General features: G+C 41.3%; 1 protein-coding gene and 1 long non-coding RNA gene across 4 annotated transcripts in view; one reads left to right on the top strand and one right to left on the bottom strand.

The window, feature by feature from the left end:
* Positions 1-655: 655 nt before the first annotated feature.
* LOC122915714 lies at positions 656-14,710 on the bottom strand. Its single transcript, XR_006386083.1, has 3 exons — positions 14,613-14,710; positions 9,193-9,325; positions 656-755 (listed from the first exon to the last, which is right to left on the bottom strand). It is a non-coding gene; the product is annotated as an uncharacterized LOC122915714 (long non-coding RNA).
* A 6,067-nt stretch (positions 14,711-20,777) lies between these two features.
* Positions 20,778-21,856, top strand: part of AFTPH (aftiphilin) — a 65,478-nt gene continuing 64,399 nt past the window's right edge. For 2 of the 3 annotated variants that reach the window (XM_044264091.1, XM_044264093.1), the window contains exon 1: positions 21,311-21,561. The gene's annotated coding sequence lies outside the window, so the exon portion shown is untranslated. Of the gene's footprint in view, positions 21,153-21,310; positions 21,562-21,856 lie in introns of those variants that run through there. The other variant, XM_044264092.1, reaches the window with a different exon arrangement.

A 21,856-nucleotide genomic window follows, 5' to 3' on the forward strand; every position in this document is an offset into this window, starting at 1 on the left:
CTTCCAATCCATGAGCATGGACTACTTTTCCATCTGTTTGTGTCTTCTTCAATTTCTTTCATGAGTGTTCTGTAGTTTCTTGAGTACAGATCCTTTACCTCTTTGGTTAGGTTTATTCCCAGGTATCGTATGGGTTTTGGTGCTATAGTAAATGGAATCGATTCTCTAATTTCCCTTTCTATATTTTAATTGTTAGTGTATAAGAAAGCAACTGATTTCTGCTCATCGATTTTGTATCCTGCCACATTACTGAATTGCTGTACGAGTTCTAGTAGTTTGGGGGTGGAGTTGTTTGGGTTTTCCATGTAAAGTACCATGTCATCTAGGAAGAGAGAGAGTTTGACTTCTTCATTGCCAATTTGAATATCTTTTATTTCTTTTTGTTGTCTGATTGCTGTTGCTAGGATTTCTAGTACTATGTTGAACAAGAGTGATGAGAGTTGGAATGCTTGTGGTGCTCCTGATCTCAAAGGGAAGGCTGTCAGCTTTTCCTCATTGAGGATGATATTTGCTGTGGGTTTTTCATAGATAGATTTTATGAAGTTCAGGAATATTCCTTCTATCCCTAGATTTTGAAGCGTTTTAATCAGGAACGGATGCTGTATCTTGTCAGATGCTTTTTCTGCATCAATTGAGAGGACCATGTGGTTCTTCTGTCTTCTCTTATTGATTTGTTCTGTCACACTGATTGATTTGCAAATGTTGAACCCATCCTTGTGGAGCTTACCTTCAGTAGGGCAGGCAGACAGGAAACACTATTAATATAAACATCATAAAGCATAGTATATTAGAAGAAAGTGCTCTGGGAACAAAAGTACCACAAAGGAACAAGACGGGTGGCTGTTGGGGGTGAAGCCCAGAGGCAGGCAGTCAGACTAGGCCTTGCAGGGAAGGCAACAATTGAGCAAAGACTTGGAATAGACAAGAGAGAACCGTGAGTCATCTGGGAAAAGAATGTTCTAGACTGAAGAGTAGCTGCATATGAAATTATTCATGTGAAGCACTACTGAGTCCCTGGCACTTGAGTAACATTCCATAAACACGAGCTGTTGTTATTATTATTTTGATGCCCAAGTGTGGCCCAGCAGCTCCCCGACACCAGGGTACCATGTGGGTGCAGAAAAGGAGCATCTCCACAGTTACCAGCATGCCCTGAACTGGGGCAGGCAACGGCCGGGTCCAAAAGAACAAAATGTGCCAGCAAGGATCCTGCTGTATCTAGTGTCTGGAGATACTAGAAGTTGCACAGGTAGGAGGGGCTCTGCCAGCAGGGGCGGGGGGGGGTAGCCTTAGTCAGAGGGGTCGGTGGTGTGGAGGTAAGGAACAAAGGCAAAAGACACAATTAAATTTCCTTATAACCTGCAGCCCATGGACAAATACTGGAGGCAAGCAAAGTAGGCTATTCCTCCAGGAAACTCCTATCTGTCTTAATGTCAATGGTTTGCTAGGGGGTAAACTTAGCTTGGCAATAGCCAGGTCTCCAGGATCCTGTGAGTCTTAACCATATGCAAGCTCTTTTGGAAATGGCCCTTATTCTTACTTCCCTGAACTCAACAGTATATAATCGGTTGCTCTTCACAATCCAGGGGCAGTCCTTTCTGCCCAAGGGTCCTGTCCCTGTGCATTAATAAAACAACGTTTTTGCAATGAAGATGTCTCAAGAATTCTTTCTGGGGCTCCGAATCCCAACATTTCCTACATCAGTGACAAGGCAGAGCAGCATGTGACTCTGGGGAAACAAGTTCACCTACAGTCAAAAATATTTGGGCTCCATAGACTGGGGGCCTTAATTGTGTTAGAATTCTATAAAGTGTTGAAATCCTGGAAAAGGCTTTAGTGCTTTTCTAGCCTGACCCACTCCTTTTTTTTTTTTTTTAAGATTTTATTTATTTATTTGACAGACAGAGATCACAAGTAGGCAGAGAGGCAGACAGAGAGAAAGGGGGAAGCAGGCTCCCTGCTGAGCAGAGAACCTGATGTAGGGCTTGATCCCAGGACCCTGGGATTATGACCCAAGCCAAAGGCAGAGACTTCAACCCCCTGAGCCATCCAGCTGCCCCCTGACCCACTCCTTTTTATAAGCAGAGGAACTGAGACTCGGAATCATGAAACAACTTACCCAAAGTTACATTCAACTTGTCAGGACTCATTCACAGTGACAGAAACCCAACTCAAACACAGCTCAAACCAAAAGGGAAGAAGACACTGACTCTTATAACTGGAAAGACCAGGACTGGTCCACACACCAGGATCTAGACAGAGATTTAGGAACGAAATCCAGGATTTATAATAGAGACAAGATGAAAAGCAGACTGCTGTCCTAGTATTCAGAGAAGACAAAGGCATCCATGAGGCTCACTGAAATATACAAGACTTTTCTTAAAACGCATTGTGGTCTATTTCCCAGAACAAAATAAATCAAACATCTACTCTGTGGGAGGCAGAGGATTGCTTGCAACCCTAAATGGCACTTTTCTCCAAGGTCTACTCTGTAAGAGTCTAAAAGGGAAGTTGTGAATTTGTGGCCCTTGAAACGAATCAAATCTCCAGGTGTGCTTCGTCTGATTCACGTAGTTAGGGTGTTTTTTAAAAAACATTTACTTAACACATAACTTTGACCACTATTTGCCAGGTATTGTTCTAGGCACTTGGTGTACAAAAGCCAGCAAATTAAGATAAACGATTATTGCCCTCATATTCCTTGAGTATGGTGGTAGGAAATGGGCAGAACAATCAGTAATTTTTTAAAATTATTATTTATTTAGAAGGTGATAAATAGTATGGAGAAAGAGGGAGAAAAAAAAACAGGAAAAGGGGAGAGAGCACAAGTGGGAGGAAGAGGGTGTTGCAATTTTAAGAAGGGTAGTCAGGAAAGGCTTTGATAAGATGATGACATTTGGACAAAGACCTGAAGAGAAGAGGGACCAGGTCTTGCAGATGTCTAAGAGGAAGATCATTCCAGAAGGACCAGCCATTACAGAGAACTTGAGGCAGAGGCATATCTATGACGTTTAGGAAATGTCAAGGGTGTCTGTTTTTGGTTTTGACTTCATTTTGTTTTGAATCCATATGAGCTGCCAACATTTAAATTTTGAGGGAGTTCACATTAACATCCAGATTTCCAACTTCTCTCAAAAGAAGAAAAATTCAGTTAAGACCTAGCAATGGTGGCTCCAAAATATTTCACAAGAGAATGAGCTAGATCTGAGCCCTGCTCTTCTATAATGGCACAAGCACCTCCAGTTCAACACAGTTCCTCTCCCACTCCCAGGTCACGGACAGCTACTTTATTCATATTAATTGTGTGCTAGTCAGGCCCCTTGCAAGGATTTAAACCCCTGTAGTCTGCATATTAGGTTAGGCTAGGCTGTGATCATAAATAAACCCTCACTGCTTGGTGGCTTAATTTCACAGATTTGCTTGTTTGTTTGTTTGTTTGTTCAGACACAGCAGGGTGGGGTTATTCTTCTAGGCTTCTGACCTCCATGTACTGACTCCAGGATCCAGATCATCTCCATTTTGTGTCTCTACCATTTCAACGTATCAGTTTCCCAGTCACCACGGACAGGAAAGAGAAAGCATGGAGGGGACACACTTGCCCTTAAATACTTCCCACTGGAAATGAGACACATCACTGCTGCTCCCACTTTATTGGCTAGAACTAGTCACATGGCCTTGCCTAGGTTCAGGGAAGCTGAGAAGTGTAGCCTTCAGTGTCCAGGGAAGGAGAAAGAACTGGATAGAGGTAAGAAGTATCAGTCTCTTCCCTACCATTGTTTAAAACTCTCTAAAGGGGTGCCTGGGTGGCTCAGTTGGTTAAGCGTCTGACTCTTGGTTTCAGCTCAGGTTGTGGCCTCGGGGTCATGGGATCCCACCCTACATCAGGCTCCCCATTGGTCAGAGAGTCTGCTTGAGATTCTCTTCCTCTGCCCTTCCCCCCACTCATACACACACATGCTCTCTTTCTCTCTAAAAGAAATAGATAAATCTTTTAAAAAGAAGAAGAAGAAGAAAAGAAAACACACTGTGTTTTAAAACTGAATATAGTCCCAGTCAAAACCACCTGGTTATATCTACACGGTGTGATGTCACTGAGAATTTTCTGGAGAGCTGAGCTAGCCAGCCAGATGGCTGATTAATCTAAGCAATCTTTGGTAAATTATACATGACACAGAGGTGAAGTGCATGAGCTCCGGAATCAGAGAGCCTCTCAAAATTATGGCTCAAATATTTCCAACAGTGTGTCTTTTAATCTCGCTACACCTGTTTCCTCATCTTTAACTTGCAGATGGTCAGAGAACCTGCCACATAGGGTTAATGTAAAGATTAAAAGGTATTACACATACAAAGTGCTTTGAAGAGTATTTAGTAAGTATTCATCAAGTCTTCAATAAAAGTTGTATTATTATTATGAGATTTTTTGAGATATTTTTAAATTTTATGTTGTGAAGTATTCGAGACTGATAAGTTACAAAAGTAGTACAAAGAATTTCCATATACTTTTCTCAAATTCCCCAAGTGTTAATATATTATCACACTTTATTATTTTCAGCCTCTCTCTACACACATGCAGTTCTTTCTGAAATATATGAGAGGAAATCACAAACAGGATACCCAAAGATCTCTAAATATCTCATTGTATATGTTCTAAAAAAAAAAAAAAAACAAGGAATTTTCATATATAACCATGGTGTAATTGCCAAAATCAAAAAACTGGCATTGAAACAATAATATGTAATCTTTGAGCCTTATTCAGATTTTGCCAGTTGACCCACTAAAGTCCTTTCTCTGGTCCAGGATTAGACTCCCAACCATAGGTCGTGTTTAATTGTCATGTTTCTTTAATCACTTCTGAGACTGTTCTTTCATGACCTTGACATGTTTTAAGAATACAGGCTAGTTCTTTTGCAGAATATGCCTCAGTTTGGGTTTGTCTAATGTTTCTTCATGATTAGATCTGAGGTTATGCGTTTGTGTCAGGAATATTCCAGATGCCATGAGGCTCTTCTCAGAGCCTCATGTCAAGAGGCACATGCTGCCTTTTTGTCCCATTCATGATGGCGTTTCCTTTGATCCCTTGGTTAAAGTGGTATCTGCCAGGTTTCTTCATTGTAAAATGACTAATTTTAGCTTTGTAGTAAGTATTTTATGGGGGGATACTTTGAGACTGTATTCATATCTTGTTTCTCATCCTACTTTTGCCCATTAATTCTTAGCTTTTCTTGGGGCACCTGGCTGGCCCGCTGGGAAAGAGCATTTGACTCTTGATCTCAGGGTTGTGAGTTTGAGCCCCACGTTGGGAGCAGAGATTACTAAACTAAATAAATAAACTTAAAACAAGTTTTTTTAGCTGTCCTTGATGAATCTTGCCTGAAGCAGTTACCTCTGTGATGGTGGGCAAATAGTAATTTTCTAATGCTGGCTTTCCTTCTACATTCCTCATGAGTTATCATTATACATCAGTGCGTCTCAAGCCTCTCAAAGAACTGGGCCCTCTGGTATAAGACTACAAAATGAGCCATTAAATTAAAGATCGTGAACAATGAAAGGATGTGGCAATATCCAGGGAACTGTGGAATGTGCACTGATGTTTCTATAGGAACTTGTAATCTCCAGCATGAATGACTGTGGCCACCATCACACCCACAGCCTTCCAAAACTGGTGAATTAGGGTGGGGTAGCCTGGTGCTTGTTTGCACATCTTTCAGATTATCCACGATAAACTGTGCCTTTTAGGACCTAGTATCCTCTTGGTCACATCAGAGGAGGAGGGTGCTTCACCAGGCTTTCGGAGAGCATGGGAATGAAAGAGAAATCAAGGGTGGATGTACTGAGAGAATCAGTATTAAGGGGAACTCAGGGTGTTTTGACTATTACAGGTCATGCAGCAGGTGAACCAGTAAGAGAGGAAGACCAGAGAGGGAGGAATAGCATGGTGTTGTGGAAACCATGGTAAGAATCCGAAGAAAGAGAAAGTATCCAAGGTTATCTTCCACTCTTGAGTATAGTGTTGGATTTGGAGTGACGTGGGTGCTTTTGATTAGAAACACTCAGGTTGAACATCGTCAATATGCCTGACTTCATAAAGTAAGAAAGATTGAAAGATTTAACATTTGATATTTATTATGCATTCTATATTATTATATATTGTATATTATATATTTATTATATATTATTTATTACATATTGTATATAGATATAGATATTTGATGTGAGCCCTGGGGTGTCTGTCCAACTCCTTTCCCTAAAACAAAAGTCATACGGCCAGTCCTCTGTCCAAACAACCCCGTGCCCAAGTCCACCAGAATGTACCAGGCCTGCCATTAGGGCTCTGACAACAGGGTCTGGGAGGCAACTCGGTTCCCTCCAGCCTCCATGAAAAGGAACCAAGCCCAAGGTCCTGGTATGTCTAACTCAGCTTTACCTCAGTAATGGCAGCTTGCAAAAACTGCACCTCCCCTCTGCAATCTCATTTACCTTCTTCTCCCTCTCCAACCTCCACTGCCTCCCTTTCCTACATATGACCCACAGTCAGGAGTATCAAGGGTTACAGAAATCAGCAGCATGAGGTCATAGGGTGTGGTGTTTAAGTAGTGCATTGATGACCTTTGAGAGGCCAGTTTTAATAAAAATTGCAGTCATTCCAGATAAATCAGCTATAGCCTACACTTTCCAGAAAGACAGGTTAGCTAGCAATCAGACAGGAAAGCATAACTGTGGTATAGGTTTTGCAGTCAAGACAACAGGACCTGCTTTGAGAAGCTAGAGGAGAACAAGAACTTGAAGATGCCAGCAAGAGGGTGATAATGAACATTGGGGATTAAGTGGAGAATCACTGGTAAAAGACCCCCAGGAAAGGCTAGCTTTGGGGTGAAAAACAGGATGTGGCTTCTCTGGAAATAGAAAGAATGAAAGGGGTGAGACAAAGGATGGATGAGAGAGTAGAGAGAAGAGCTGAGGCCTTGACCTTCTCAGTAAATTAGGGGTAGAGTTCATCTGTGGCAGTAGAGGGAGGTCAGAATTTTTTTTAAGGAGAATGAGAAGAATATGGAATAGCTGCCTCGAAGACAATAGAAAGCTAAGAGGACTAAAAGCTGTTCTGACAACAAAATGACTCATGAATCTGAAAAACAAATATACCTGGATAAGCATTGGATACAGATTGACTTTCTCCAGAAAAGTCTTTACAGGTCTCTGCTGATTGTAGTGTTTATGGGATCATATATCTGAATGTCTAAGTCTGATAGGAATCCCTGGCAGACTAACCAGTGGCTGGAATAACTATTAGCATGTACTTCTCAATACTTAGAGAAATGAAATTTTCCACTCACTGTAAGCTCTTAAAATCCTAATTATCCTCTTGGAGGCTGGCCCTCTCAATTTCAGAAGCTAGCTCAGCTCCTTTACAAAGGAAGGAAATCCCACATAAACACGCGTGCACATGCATGTGCACACACACACACGAGTACCCATTCATATACACCACGAATAAAATAAATCGATCTTCATTTCCTCATCCAATAAAATACTCTAAGTCACTCCTTGACACATTGACTTTCTGGTAATCTCCTCATTGATCATTCCAAACACAGTAAGCTTTCTACCCACTCCAGTGACAACCAGCAGCTGGTTTTGGTTAGAAGATGCATTTATGTCAACTCTGGAGAACATTTACTCCTACTCCCACTGCATCCCATACCATACAGTGGCCAATTATGAATGAAAGGCCAGTTACTTTCCTCCTGAGCTTTTGTGGAGAGACTAAGAAAATCATTTCCTAGGGAAATGAAGGCTGAGAGCCCTGGCGGAAAGGAGACAGCTCTCCAGAAAGGGATGGGGAAAGGTTGGCAGGGAGAAAGATGGAAGAAACTGAAACAAGGTATTGAATGTTGACAGCAATTTCTTCCAAGCCCTAAAGGGGCTCTTTGTGGGCTCCAGCTTTCAGAAAAAGGCAGCTTGCAGGAAGCGGTGAGAAGAGTTGTACTCACTTGGTCCTGAGCAAAAAAAGAGTGAGTAATGCCACCTAGGAAACCCCAGATAAAACAGAAGCCCCATGGCATGTTGCCCAAAGCAGAACCCAAGAATGGAGTGGACATAGGAGGAGTTTTGGGAAGCAGAGCCAAGCTTCAACCAAAGGTGATTAATGACAGAAGGAAAGAGAATAAGTCTCCTGTGAAGTTATGCCTGCAGAGAAAATGGAATTAAGAGTTAAAATAATAATAATAATAAAAAATAGCATCAAGAGACTCAAATATACTCTACAAAATTGAGAATTTACGACATTTTGTTACTTGAGGGCTTGTGTTAGATTGTGGTTAGTTGAGTAGTTTAGCATATAGATCATATAATATATAGTTTAGCATATGCAGATGATATCATTTTATATATCACTATATTTATTGGAGTTACTTTGCTCTTTGAAAAATATGCCTTCTAAGAAATTACCATCTCCCCAAATAAATGATGACTGAAAAAGTGATTCTGTTGCAAGGGAAATTAACTGTAAAGTCAAATGCTTTAGAAAAGTCAGGCTTGGGCAGGGGGGGTGGGTGAGTGTATTTACCTTTAGAAGTTATGCTAGAAAATGCTGCAAGTGTGCATTATGAACCAATGAGTAGTCAAAAAGAGAAGAAACCAACAGGGCTTTGTGGATGAGGGACACCATGGGAACATAGGTTCTATACAGTAAGAGAGTACAAATAATATGAAGTTAAAGGAGTAGAATGGTTACCCCTGGAGATAAAAGTAAACAATTGAGTTGAAACACAACCAGACAGGTGATATATTGTGTTCTTTCCCACAGTTGGCTGTTCTTTAATTATGCTGTTTATCTCCTAAGAACGCTTGAGTGGTTGCAAAGCAAACTTCTGAGTTGAGAACTGAGGTCTCAACTCAAGCACAATCCATTACCATCTTCCCTACGGTGGTAACTCCTTGGCGCAGAATTTAAAACCCTCCCTAAATTGGTCTCAGCCCATCATCCCAAACTAAGATATAGAAGAGCCAGTCATTAGAACATTACGTTGAGAAGAGATGCATTAACGCTGGGCTAACACCATGTTGGTAATTGAATGAACTCACTGTTTGCCTAAAAAAGACTGGGATACTAGGAAGAACAAGACCTGCTCACTGATCCAGGCATTGTCCCAGCTCCTTGCCTCCCTCTCCAATTCCCCCTTCCTTCACTCTCACCTCATTTCCAAGGCATCCAGGTGCATTCTAGAGGTGACTTCAGACTTGCTGTAGCCATCATCATATCCAAAACCAAATTTGCAGCCCGTCCTTTGACATGTTCCAAACTTACTTCCACTTTCTGCCTACTCCCCTGATGAAGAAATCATGGCATTATCTGTCACAGTAAAACATAATAGAGAATGTGGAATTCATTCATTCGTTTGTTTGTTTTTTAATGCATAGTTGGCCACATTGTGGAGTACTATGCAGCCATTAAAAGGAGAGAAAAGTACTATATGAACTGATGGGGGAAATGTCCATAATATACAACTGAGTGGTTTTTTTTTTTTAAGTAATTAGCCCAAAACTGTATCTACAGTCAGATGATTCCATCTTTGGAAAATAAATGAAACCAAACAAAACTACATCGATACCTTGAGATCCCCAGGGTAGGATTGAGGAACAACTGGTGATCTACTTGGTTAAGGCCAAATATGCTTGCCTTGTCAGGTTGGATTGAAGGTACAAATACCAAGCACATCTAGAGGTGACGGTGGAGAACGAGAGCCAGTTCTCGTACAGGGAAGCTGGGAGGAGGCAGCTTTGGGAGAAGGGTGGACAGGTGAAAAGAAAGGGCGAGAGAGATCCTAGAGAGTGTCCTGCCAGCTACTCTGCAAGTCACATGGGGTTGTGGTGTGATGGCCACAGCCAGAACAAATTGCCCAGCTCAGAATTTTTTTTTAAAGCATGCTGCAGAAGAAACAAAACTCCTCATTGAGTTTTAGGTTTATAAACTGTCAGAAGAACTTTTATTTATTTATTTTTAAACCACTGCAAAAGGAAGATAATGGAGCTGGTTATTGCTGCCTCAAACACCAGAAACCACACTGTCTGGTCTTAAAGAAGAAAAGTGAAAGACAAGTGAGAAAGGAGAAGGAAAAATAAATGCTTTGAGTTTAATGGGATTTCATATATGTATCTCTCTGTGATTAACACTAAGGTAATTTGTGAACCGTCATCATTTCCTATCATTGTTTTACTACCTTCTACGACTGTGTGATCCTTTATCACAAGCCTTCCTGTCCATTTAGATGTCCTAGGTTTATATTTGACATGGACAAGGCTCTGTAGAAAAACCATTTGACAATAATGGTGATTTTATCCTCCTATAATCAAGGACAACAGAGAAAACTGTACTTTGAAGGATATCAGCACACAGACAAATTTACACTAATCTGCGACCTTCATCACTATCCCAGGCGCCAACTAACAAAGGCTTTTTGTTTAGTTTATTAGGTCCCGATTTCAGCTTCTTCATCAGCTGAATTTTCAACACAACACTGAATAAATGAAATATTTTAGATCCAAGTGATTTTTTTCATAGAGTCCATTGAATAAAAACTTATTCTCTTCTCCTTTTTCTTTAAATTTCTTTATTTTAGAGAGAGCGAGCATGCATGTGCATGAGCAGGGGGAGGGGCAGAGGGAGAGGGAACCTCACACAGCCTCACCCGGCTGAGTTGAACTTGGAGCCCCACATGGGGTTTAATCTCACTACCCTGAGATCATGACCTGAGCCAAAATCAAGAGCTGGACTGAGCCACCCAGGCACCCCAAAACTGATTCTCTTCTTAAGGAAAACTATACTTCTGGTTTTTTGTTTCAAATTTAAATACAGTCATGGATGTTAACTAGACTTATTGTAGTGATCATTTCTCACTATATACAAATAAATCATTTACCTTGTATACCTGAAACTACTAGTATCATGTTATATTGTGTCAATCATATCTCAATTAAAAAGAAATTCTGGAGAAAAAATCGCTGCTTGGGATTTTGATTAGGATTGTGTTGAATCTATAGGTTACATTGGGAGCAAGTCCCACCTTAACAAAGTCAAGTTTTCTGCTGCATGAACATTATATATTTCCATTCACTGAAGTCTTTGCTAAAGTTTCTCACAATGCTTTATTATTAGCAGAATAAATGTCTTGCAGATTTTTATCAAGTTCACTTCCAAATATTTTGTTTTTGAATGCTATTATAAGTGGTATTTTTAAAGATCATTTTTTTGATTATTGATAGCATACATACAGAGTTGATTTTTTTTTAAGAATTTATTGATTTGACAGAGAGTGAGAGAAGGAGAGACAGCAAAAGCAGGGGGAGCAGCAGAAGGAGAGGGGGAAGCAGGCTCCCCGCTCAGCAGGGAACCCAATGTGGGACTCAATCCCAGGACCCTGAGATCATGACCTGAGCCAAAGGCAGAGGCTTAAACCACCGAGCTACCTGGGTGCCCCCAGAGTTGATTTTTGTATACCAGCCTTGTAATACGCTATGTTCTTAAATCGACTTTTCAGTTTTAGGATTTTTTTTTTCATAGATTTTAAGAGTTTTCAATGTAAACAAGCATGTTGTCCATAGCAACAGGAGTCTTGAGAAATACCCCACCAGAAAGTGGTTGCCATACATGGCCAAAAGATTTAGAATTTCCGTATTTGCAGATCTAGATTGCTAATCTGTGATGAAGCTGGCAAGAGTGAACTTCAATAACATTCCTCCAGGCTGGGTATTACAAAAGATGGGTAACTTGGATTCTCTCGGCAGGAGCAGATCAATGCTCTAGGATTCAGGGTGGACACATTTTTAAAGAAGGTAACACAGACTTAACACTGATGCATTTTCAACATTTGTGCTCATTCATTCAATAAACTTTTGAGTATCATATGTGCATAATACTGATGGAAGGATAAAAGCACCTCATAAGCTCATAAAAGCTCCCAGGGGCTAGGAACCACCAACCATTCCTTTAGTGCATGTTTCTTTTCATGTTCTCTTTTATCCCTTAGTTCAACCCAAGATTCTGCCTTGCTTTTTCCCAGTCCAGAAACTGTTTTGAGAACATCATGGAAGGAATGGTCTTGGAACACTGATCCTGAAACACTGATCCACTTGAACCCATGCTCAGGAGTCCTCAGGGGTCTATCCACACTCCAGGCACCTGATACAGTAGGAAGAGATCAGTTCTATCTCCCAGTCGGTAGGAATACAACACTCATGGAATAACCACATCAGTGATAGCTAATATTTGCTGGTACTTAGTATGTTCCAAGTCCCATGTTCCGTGCCATATTTACAGCGTCTCATCTAAACCTCGGATAGGTCCATTAGGTAGAAACTGTTAACAACTCTTTTACTGAAGTATGAAACATACAGAAAAGTGCACAAAACATGTAAAATTTTTGCATGTACCTGATACCAGGCTGCAGATTGCTGAGGGCTAAGAAGTATCTTGGGGCCCCTGGGTGGCTCAGTGGGTTAAGCCTCTGCCTTCGGCTCAGGTCATGATCTCGGGGTCCTGGGATCGAGTCCCGCCTTGGGCTCTCTGCTTGGCAGGGAGCCTGCTTCTTCTCTCTCTCTCTCTCTGCCTGCCTCTGCCTACTTATGATCTCTCTCTGTCAAATAAATAAAAATTTTTTAAAAAAGAACTATCTTGTTCATATTTGTCTTCACAGCACCTGAGACAGTGCCTTAACACAGTGGTTAATGTTGTTACATGGTTAAATAATAAGATCATGGCCAAAAGTGGATAAATAGTCCCTTGTCTTGGGGGCGCCTGGATGGCTCAGTGAATTAAAGCCTCTGCCTTTAGCTCAGGTCATGATCTCCGGTCCTGGGATCGAGTCCTATATCAGGTTCCCTGCCGAGCGGGAAGCCTCCTTCCTCCTCTCTCTGCCTGCCTCTCTGCCTACTTGTGATCTCTCTCTCTGGGACATATAAATAAATAAAAACTTTTAAAAAAATAGTCCCTTGTCTTGTTATCAACTTTTTGGCACATCATTATCATCTATGGAAATTTGAAGATTTTTTTTTAATTTATTTATTTGACAAAGAGACAGTGAGAGAGGGAACACAAGCAGGGGGAGTGGGAGAGGGAGAAGCAGACTCCCTGCTGAGCAGGGAGCCCAGTGCAGGGCTTGATCCCAGGACCCTGGGATCATGACCTGAGCTGAAGGCAGACGCTTGAATGACTGAGCCACCCAGGTGCCCCATCATCTGTGGAACTTTGAAAGACACAGCTGACTATGCTCCAAGCCTGGGGATCCTGAAACAGTGGGAGACTTTTGATTCAGTAGCTGGATTTTTGGCCATATAAATATTTTCATTAACCTTTAACCTGATGCTGTTCTCAAATGAGAACAGTTTGCTATGACTCCACTAAATCACATGGCTAAAAGCTTCATAATGTGTATCTGTCATCGCTTTACTTCTAAAATTACTTTTTTAAGGGCACCTGGGTGCCTCAGTGGGTTAAAACCTCTGCCTTCGGCTCAGGTCATGATCCCATGGTCCTGGGATAGAGCCCCGCATCTGGCTCTCTGCTCCGTGGGGAGCCTGCTTCCCTGCTTCCTCCTCTCTCTCTCTGCCTACTTGTGATCTCTCTCTGTCAAATAAATAAATAAAGTCTTTAACAAAAAAATAAATAAAAATAAAATTACTTTTTTACACAACTCTTTATCTCAAGTGCCTAAATTAAAGTACTCTAGGGGATATCACTAAAAGGGTTTCTTAAACCCACACTTTCAACATTTTTACATCAAAAAAAGAATAAAAGTAATCATTGGAATAACAATGAAAATGTCTCTGGCAGTGCACAAAAGGGAAATAGTTACTAGATTAAGAAGGGATCCATTAATATTATGGGATCGGTAGTACTCAAAGAATTTACAGTGGTATTTTATAAAAGCAATACTCCAAAATTTGCTCTATTTTTCTTGTCAAGAGAACCTTATCGATTTTCTATTATGACAAGAATGTAAATTGTAAAAAAAAAAACAAAAAAAACCCTTAGAAATGGTAACAATTTATGTCCAGAGCTGTTATAAACATACTAAATTTCATACCATCAATTTCATGCACTCAATTACTCATTCACCTAACAAATATTAGATAAACATCATACTAGGCACTAGAGATACAGAGATGAAGAAAACAGTTCTTTCCTTTAAAGTTATGCGTTTAGTGAGAGAGACAGTTCAGGAAATTAGAAATTACAATGGATGTGATAAGAACAATATTATAGATACACACAAAGCACGACAAGGGCTTAGAAGAGAAGAAACAAATTTGAGGGGGGCAGGGAGTACAGGGAAGAGGTCAGTGAAGGTTTCCAGGAGGAGTAATTCTTGTGGTTTGAATTTTATCTTAAGGAACAAACAGAAGCCACAGAGGTTAAAGGAGTATCTGTCAGAGTTCTTAGTCTCCAGCAACATAAATGGACATTAACTGTTTAAAATATTAGGTAGCTCACAGAATTTCCTATATGATTCCAGAACCAGGCTCAGAGTCAAAACAGCCAGAAACATCGCCCCCAAATCATGCCATAGATCTGGTCCAGTGAGGAGACTGCAGAAACTGGTCTTGACCACACCACTGACCCTGGATATGAGGCAGTCCCCAGACGCTGCTGCCTCAGAAGCTCAGTGTCACCAAGAGAGCGGCCATCACCATCAGAGAAAGTTCTCTGTGGTTCTTGCTTCTATTGTTAATTAGCTTCTAATTCCAGGTCTGGGGAGGGGCATCTGTTCAGCAAAGCCTGGGTCACATGCTCCACCTTTGCAGCAGCAAAGGAAGCTGAGAAAGGAAGTTTCTTCCTGTTTTCATTGCCAGTTGCTGAGTAACAAACCACCACAGAACTTAGTGGATTAAAACAGCAATGACCATTATATCTCAAGAGTCTATGGAATGACTGGACTTAGCTGTTTGCTCTTCGGCTCTAAGCTGTACCTGCTGGGTCTAAAAATCATCTGAACGCTCCTCTGCCTGGAAGGTCCCAGACGGCTCACTTACATAGCTGGCTGTTGGCTGGGGAGTTTAGCATAGGTCACTTTTCCCATCCTTATGGAGACTGGGCTTCCCACAGCATGCTGCAGTCAGGGGACTTGTACGTTTTATGTGATGTCTCTCCTCCAGGATGGTCATGCCAAGCAGCAAAGTGAGAAGCTTCAGCTCTCTTAATGCTCAGCCTGAGAACTTACGCAGCACCCCATCCATTCATTCTGTGGGTCAAATTAAGCCACAGGCTATATACCACACACTCAAGAAGACTGATAAACTCCATCACAGAATTGCAGAGTGGCAAAAATCTGCAGGGGTCCTTAATTCCCCACATTGGCCCTTTCAGCTGTTAAACTGGGAGGAAGGCATTGCCTCCCACCTAGACTCATATATTGGTAATTTTCCCAAACATAGGAAAGGGGTTCAGATGTTGAGCTCTTCAAAAAGAGAAAGAAAAAAGAAAGAGATAATCATCCACTGTAAGAATCAGGAAGAAAGGCATTTCAAGCAGAAGGAATAGTCTTGGAAAGTCAGAGAGGACTCGGCAGAGACTGCCACTTAAATAGTGCTCTACTCTTGATAATTCCTGCTGTGCCCTGCTAACACTGCATTAGAACAGCTCCTTGTTGAGCAGAGCTGTAATTCTACTGTATTTGTGTGTATTAGAGGATTTAAACTAATTACAATTGATTTGGAAGTTGCAGTCCTTGCTTGTTTTCTCCTTTCTACATCTTTAAAACCCCTTACAAGACCACAGTTTACAAGGTCTGCTCCAGAACCAGAAATGTGTATGTGATACTGATTGCCTAGGGAATGCAGTCATTTGGAAATAAATGTAAGGGAAACCCAGACCTCATCGGTATACCTGGTATTGTTTAATAGCCTTTTCTTTTACTTCTTATCATGAAATATTCAAAATAGCAGAAAAGTAAAAAGAACAGCATAATAAACACTAGGACATCTACCACCTAGATTCAATTTAATCATTTCTAGCATTTTGCCATATTTGTTTTATCTCTATGTAAAGACCTGAACCATCTTATTTTTATCTCTTTATTTATAAAGATTTATTTATTTATTTGAGAGAGACAGAGAGAGCAAGCAGGGGGAGGGGCAAAGGGAGAGGGAGACAAGAAGACTGTCTCCCTCCCTGATCTGAGCAGGGAGCTCAACAATGGGGCTAATCCCAGGACCCTGAGATCATGACCTGAGCCAAAATCAAGAGTCAGACGCTTCACAAACTGAGTCACCCAGACATCCCTTCCTGAACCATTTTAAAATACATTATATATGAGATATATATTATATATATCATTATATGTCAGGCATCTCCAAAAAGTAAGGATACTCTCATGCATATCCATAATTCCATTAATCTGTCTTAAAAATTAATAATTACTCAGACCACTTAATGCCGGTACATACTCAGATTTCCTCTCTACCCAAAATGTCTTTTATAACTGGTTTATTCAAATAACGATTCTATGAAGAACCACAAAGTGCATTAGGTTGTAATTTCTCTTAAGTCTCTTTTAACTTAGACTATCCCTTTTGAAGAGAATGAGTTATTTGTTTGTAGAATAATCCATGTACTGGACTGGTACAGTTGTTTCTCAGCAGTCCTGCTTAACTCGTTCCTCCAGTATTTCCTATAAACTGGAAAGTCGTTTTAAAGGCTTAATGAGATTCAGATTAAATGTATTTGGCGAGAATACTATGTACTTCTGCCATCTCCATACTTTCTGTGATCCGTGTATTTTAGCTATGATCTGCATCACATTGGGGGCTCGTTGTGTCCGATTGCCTTTGTCTTTCAGTTGGGGGAGGGACAAACAGAAATAATGCACACAGGCTGGGTGAGACAAAATAGTCTAAGACAGGATTACAGCAGGACTAAAGGTGTGGAGAGAAGTGACAGCCAGCCCCATGGGGTTGCTCTCTGCTTCTGAGCCTCAGACTGACTTGATGACCTGAGAGGAGAGACACTCATCTGGATGGTATTAATGACGGGAGGCAAAGATCCTGCCTGCAGTCTGAGAACAAGTCCTCCTCTACCCTAGAGAAGAGTTAAGTTCCCAGCATAGCCCCTGCTCAAGTGCCTCTTGCCTTGTTCTGGGAGATTCTGGCCTGATTTCCTGTTAGGAAAGTACTACACCAACATTTACCTCAGGGGTCCACAGTGCTGTAAGAATTTAGGGTATGGCATACTTAATATGAAACCAGAGGTCAGAATTACTGTCTCTGTCAGTTCTAATATACCAGTAGAGGCCCAAAATGCCAGTAGGAAGCTCTCCAGAAAACCAGTGTGGCAGTTTGGCTCCTGGAATGATTTTTTAAGTTTGGGGGAGCATAGCAGACGCTTGCGGGAGGGACCCTAGAGGCTCTACAGGGACTGTGTGAGAATCAGGAGAGATAGTACAGTGAAAAGCTTTGAAAAGTTGTACAAATCTCAGATACTAGCATTAGCACAAAACATCAGGAACTCTCTAGAATGCTATACACAATTTATGGTTTTAAACTAACTAGCTCTAGAAAAGCTATTCATGTAAAAATGAATACAGAGCATGTCAGAGCATTATATAACACCCATCCATGTACCCTCCACCTAGAATTAAATGTATATGACTTTTTCACAACATCAATTATACATCTTAAGTAAATACAATTTTTATTTGTCAGTTAAAGCTAGAAAAAAAAACTGTAAATGGCTTGTCACATTTGCTTCAGATTTTCGTAAAGATATAAAACATTGCAATTACAGATAAAGTCTCCTTTAGTGTTCTCTGACCCATTCCATACTTGCTCCTAGTGAGTTTTGTGTATATCATTCCAGTCCATATTTTTATACTTTATTATATAAAATTTATATCCATAAAGCATTCGTTCATTTTTAAAACTCACAGACACTATAAAATTCATATCACATTTTACCCATTCTGAAGCTTCATTCACTCTTGTTTTTATAATCCAACCATATTGATACCTATAGCCCTAGTTTATTTAAGTGATGAAAAGTAATCCATCTATGAATGTATTACCATTTATTTGTCCACTAAAAAGTATTACTTAGCCAGAAAGTGTTTACTGGATCATAAAATGAAATCCTAGGAAAATGTGCAGATGCAAAGGACCTTGGAAGGCACCTGATGCAGGGTTTCTGAAGCTGAGGTTCAAAGACCCTCTTTTGTGAATGAGCTTAAGAGGTCTAAGAAATCTGAATCTCTGTGGGATGAGCATTTTCTGCAGAGAGGACTGAAGCTTTGACCATATCCTCAAAGACATACATGTGCCATTTACTTGTCCTAAAGGTGTAGAGAGCCTGTGATGTAGTTTCACCCTCTCATTTGACATATAAGAAGACTGAAGTCCAGAGAGGTTAAGTAATTTATACAGAATCATAGTGATGATAGACCTATTTGTAAATCCAAGTCTATATTATTGCTTTTCCAGAATATCACAGTGCTGGGGTTTTGTGCTTGTTGATTTCTTATACAATATGAGTTAAGTTCTTTTCAACTTTTAGTCTATAAAGTATAATTCCATCTTTTTTTGTTTTAATTATTATCCACTACTGGTAAGGAGGTGGTAAAATTGGTACATTCCTACATTACTGGTGGTACTGTAAATTGGTATATTCCTTTGGAAAATAATATGAAAAAGTGCCAATAAAACCTTAATAGCTTTTTGGCTCAATCATTTTTATATTGAGAAAAAAAATCCTACAATTGGACAAAGCCGCATGCACACAATGTTCATTAGAGTATTATTTGTAATAATGGAAAATATCTACTAATAGGATAATGGATAAATCACAGTATGTCCACTCCATTGAATACCATGTAGACAATTAAAGTTAAGATTTTATAAAATGTTAAGCAATACAAGGAAACCCTTAGGGCGCCTGGGTGGCTCAGTGGGTTAAGCCTCTGCCTTCAGCTCAGGTCATGATCTCAGGGTCCTGGAATCGAGTCCCACATCGGGCTCTCTGCTCAGCAGAGCGCCTGCTTCCTCCTCTCTCTCTCTTTGCCTGCCTCTCTGCCTACTTGTGATCTCTCTCTGTCAAATTTAAAAAAAAAATTATAAAAAAATTAAAAAATTAAAAAAGAAGGAAACCCTTAGAGCATAATATTAAGTAAAAGTTATGTTTACATAACTTTATTAAGTTATGATTACAACTTTGTAAAAATAATCTGCACAGGAGGAAAAACTAGAAGTAAATACGACAATGATAAATAATCATTTACTTTTTCTTCTCTTGATGCAAATTCTTAGATAATGAAGTTATGGTCATGATTTTTAAAAATAAACAAAAATAATACCATCACTAGATCCAAATGCAATATTTTCAGATGCAATGACTTTTGGTAATTGTTTCCTACAGGTTCATCATCTTAAAAACATAAGCAAAAACTGTCATTTTGTACTACATTTTTGTAGGCTTTGGAATGCAGTCTTCAGAATCCTGTGTAAGATTACCAATTACAAGTTGGTTGATTGCACTCACACATCATCTGACCAAATAGCTACTCAATTTCCATATTCAAAGTTGGACACTGATTCTTAAATTTTTGTCCTTAAGTAAATAGAATTGGCTTCTACATTTATCTGACAAAAATAATCACATTATAAATCATGTTATGTATAGATCAGGGAGGTATTTTTCCTAAAGCAGGGTTTTCTTTTTAACGTTTTGATGTTTAAATTCATTATTTCAATTTAAACATTTTCTTGGTGTAGGATCTGCTTTAGGATTTTATCATATGTTCTTCTTACTCCAATATTTCTGTTTAGTAGAGCTATCAAATTAAAAGAAGCATGTGTTCACCTAAAGTCAATTCATTTCCAGTTCTCTACACATATATTTTTTTCCTTGGTCAATAAACATTTATAGTGACGTACACACATACTTTGTCTCACTCTTGCACGCAAGCTACACCAGCAGGGGGCGAAATACAATAGGAATTTGACAAGCCATATAGATTTTTCTTTAGTGACTGAGCAATAACAAAAAATCCAGTACCACCACAAAGCAATTGGTACTCCAACTTAAACTGATGCAGTCTCCGTATTTCTTGCAGCGATTGAGTTGTAAAAAGACAAATGCGGGTCTATTTTAGCGCTCCAAGTTAATTTGTCTAGAACATTGCAGAGGCGGGATAAACCGTGATGAACTGCTTTTGTCCTTATCGTTCCCCTGATTTGTATAATTTCTCCACTCAAGGGGGTGGACACTTCTCTGTGGCTGAGTGGGTGTTTTCCGTCCTCGTTTCTTTGCGTAGCTGTTGAGCTTTGCTGTCTTGGAACTATTTTAAATTATTCAAATTATTGGTGCAGGTTTGGCAAAAGTGAGCAGAATGAGCGCTCAGCAGGGCTCATCACCCCGTACGACAACAATAATCTCTGAAACCTTTGTAGACTGATTTTTACAGTGGTCGGTGTTCTAACACATATTTGATTTTAAAAATAAAAAAAGAGGGAAAGGTTATAAAAACCCAAATGATTAACTGCTCAAGACTGATCATAGAAAAAGAATCCTTTATGACCCCTGCTAGAGAAATGCATGTTGATTTGGTATCTTTAGCTTCATTGGGTATTCTCCCGCAGCATCTATGAAAAATTGCCACCGTCTCCATCTGTTAGCAAAATTCCCAATTTTTTTTTTTTTTCCTGTTGGTCTCAAAGCCGATTTGTCAGTCTTCGGCGGGTGCTTTCCCTCTTAGGGTTGATTTATAACAATTTCTCTGTTATGTATCAACCACCAGCTTCCTCTTCTGTCAGTTTTAATTACAAAGAGGAAGGGACTCGGACTGAAGGAAAAGTCGTCTTTCGGGGCGAAAAGGGCAAGGTGATAAGGCTCTCCGGTAGGTTTTTGGTGGAGAAGATACGGTCCTGTATTTCAAAATCCTGGCAATTTTATTCGGAGAGCAAGAGACTTAACTAGGTCCTAACTGAACGATATCGTTAATTGGCTGAAAAGCACCTGCCCCTGGCCGGGAGCGCAGCTTCAACCGGAGGCGGAATGCGGAAAGACGTCTTTCCCCGCAACAGCTCGATGACTCGCAAGGAAGTAAAGGAAAAGGGCAATCTTGCCCACACCCAAAATGGCGGCCGGCACGCTACACCACCGCGCCTGCGCAGGGGTAAGCGTTCTGTGACACTAATTCCCCTGGAGTGTCCTCCCCCCACCCCCCCCTGCACCCACCGGCGCCCGGCCCCGACCTAGCCACCTGCGCCCGGAAGTGACGTGTCAGCGGCAGCGGTTCCCCCGCTGCATGATGGGAGAGTGTGTGGAGTGGGCGGGGGGTCTCGGCGGAGGAGGAGGTGGAGGCGGCGGCGGCGGAAGAGGGCGGAGGGTAATGGGATGGGGGTCCCGCGACAGCGCTGAAACTCCGGGTGGGCGTCCATGGCGCTGCTTCGCTGACAGGGCTGTGAGCAGCCTGCCTTCCGCTCTCACCAGCTCCGCGTCGGACTAGCCGGTCCTTCCCCGGGGAGCCAGTTACTCCCCGGGCCCCTGAGCCATGCCCATCGCGGCCGCCCCGAACGAGCCAGGTAAGCGCCACCGCTCCGCTTCCCCAGCCGCGCGGGGTAACAGGGTGCTGGGACCCGGCCCGGCCCACTGGCCGGACCCTTGTCCGGGTCGGGAGCACCTGCCTGCCGCGGAGCCTGGGACTGCGGAGACGGGAACGGTGCCGGCTCTGCGGGCCTGCGGGCTCCGGACTTGGGCTCTGCCCTCTTCCGCGGCGGGTGCGGGGACGCCGTCGGCAGCGCCCAAAGCGCACAGATCCCTCTCTGCCTTCCCGGGCACCGGCCGGAGAAGTGTAAGCCGTTCCCACATCCCCGGGGC

This window comes from Neovison vison, chromosome 8, assembly GCF_020171115.1.
Source record: "Neovison vison isolate M4711 chromosome 8, ASM_NN_V1, whole genome shotgun sequence".
NCBI lineage: Eukaryota > Metazoa > Chordata > Mammalia > Carnivora > Mustelidae > Neogale > Neogale vison.